Raw genomic sequence first — 2,076 nt, 5'->3', positions numbered from 1 at the left:
GCCAGTTTAACACCAAAACGGACCCATTGAACCTCCGTGATGACGCTCGACCCCCTAACCACCCCGACCGAGCACTGCGCCACCGTAATCACTCGCCGGTGATCCTCGTTCACGGCAACCGCCTCGGACCGCCTATATAAAAGGGTCCCGAGCTCACTCTCGTGCACGCAGCACCCCCACTACTCACCAACACCCCGCCAGGCCACTAGGGGGACCTCGAGGAGGTCTCCTCCCCCAGCTCCGGTCGCCTCGCCCCGCCTCGGCCTCCAGCCCGATTCGTTTCGGTGAGGCCATCTCCGGCGCTCAAACCCCGTTCGTTACCCTCTCTAGCTGCCAGGAGCATAACCCCCTCTTCAATTTAACCTTTGCAGCCCTCTCCGACGAGCCCCTCGACCACCCGAGCCGCCGTCCGCCGGAGCAAAGCTCGCCGTCGACGTGGTGCTCGCCGACCGACTCCACCACCATCAACTGACGCGGAAGGGTACCCTGAGCATGGAGGTACTCTCCGATCTCTCTGCCTCGCCGTGGATCGCCGCCGGCGACCATCGCGGCTCTCGGGCGCCGGCGAACTCTGCCGCCCCGTTTGAACATTTGAACCTGACGGGTGGGACCCCACCGTCAGCCTCTCTGCTCTCTCTTTGAATCGTTTTCTGGAAGCGCCTTCGGGCAGAATGCGTTTTCTCTTCGGGCTGGCGTAGTCGCTACCGAAGCGTTTTCTGTTTTTATAAACTAGCCCCTGGAATTCTTCTGTTTCATTACAGATTAGTCCCTGGACAAAAACCCTTATAACTTTTAATTAGAAGAGTATTTTTGATTGATTCTTTTTCTGTTCTCTTTAAAATTTTGTCTATTTTTTATCAGATTTATTTGAAAAATATTTGGTTTACCTTATGTGCACTCCGTGGTATTTACGTTAGCGCATATATTTTCTTTAAACCGTAGATACCGAAGGAGGTGACGGAGCCGCGAACTGCACCGAGCTAGGCTCCGACTACTCTGAACCAGGCAAGCATGTTTGAACTTTTGATATGATGAGTGTCTTGGCATGTTCTGCATTTAGTTAGTTTCATGGCATGTCGGTGAGCATACCGATGAATGTTATTTTATGTGATAATGAGGTAAGTGAGTTCGATGATCCATACGTGGATGAATGTGAATATGAATGGCCATGTGTTGGCATGAGGATGGGTACGGTGGCAGTGTTGTAGCATGCCAGTCGTACGCCAGACCATGTGACTTCAGTGTCAAACCATATCGGTCCAGTACCTATCATTTCCTCCCTTGTACTACCACATGTTTTCCACAAGGAATATGGTTTAGTAAGTTGCAAACCGCTTTCATGGTACACACCAAAGAGGAGAGGCCGTGATGATGGTTCCATGGCCCTGGATTAAAGCCAGTCATCCGGTCAGGGGGCATGGGTGTTTCCGGTTGGGACCGAGAGGGGGGCACCCCTTAGAGCGCGCGTATATAAATTTGATCCCATGCTATTCGAGATTGTGATCTCCCCGTCTCAAAAGTTTTTCTTGGACGATGACTAGGGTGATTCCTAGCATCGAGAGGTAGGATGGGTGTGTACCGGTTAGCTGTGTTTTCTTCCTTACACCGTAAACAGAACTAGTCCTTCGTGACTACGGAAATTCGTTGGCTGTGGGAAAAATTTTGTACAAACTCTGCAGAGTCATATATTCCTCCAAATCATCTATTCCATGTCAAGTTTCGTTCTATCTTATCCTAATCAATTGTCAGCTTTGGTGACAGAGACTCCGGTGAATCGCATGAATGCTAAGTCCGGTTGAATGATTATCCCTGTGGATGGACTAACCCGTTTATTCTCATGGATTGAATGTTTATTATGAGTATTATTTACTGGTGAATTTTAAAGCCCTTTCTGTGATGTCGCTCAGACGTCTGACTGTGGCATTTATTTTAAAGCCCTTTCTGCGATGTCGCTCAGACGTCCGACTGTGGCATTTCTTTTAAAGCCCTTTCTGCGATGTCGCTCACACGTCCGACTGTGGCATTTCTCTTAAAGCCCTTTCTGCGATGTCGCTCAGACGTCCAACTGTGGCATTT

Source organism: Triticum dicoccoides, chromosome 6A (genome assembly GCF_002162155.2).
Source record: "Triticum dicoccoides isolate Atlit2015 ecotype Zavitan chromosome 6A, WEW_v2.0, whole genome shotgun sequence".
Taxonomy (NCBI): Eukaryota; Viridiplantae; Streptophyta; class Magnoliopsida; order Poales; family Poaceae; genus Triticum; species Triticum dicoccoides.
The sequence above is the reverse complement of the archived record's forward strand: the minus strand, read 5'-3'. Positions refer to the sequence as shown.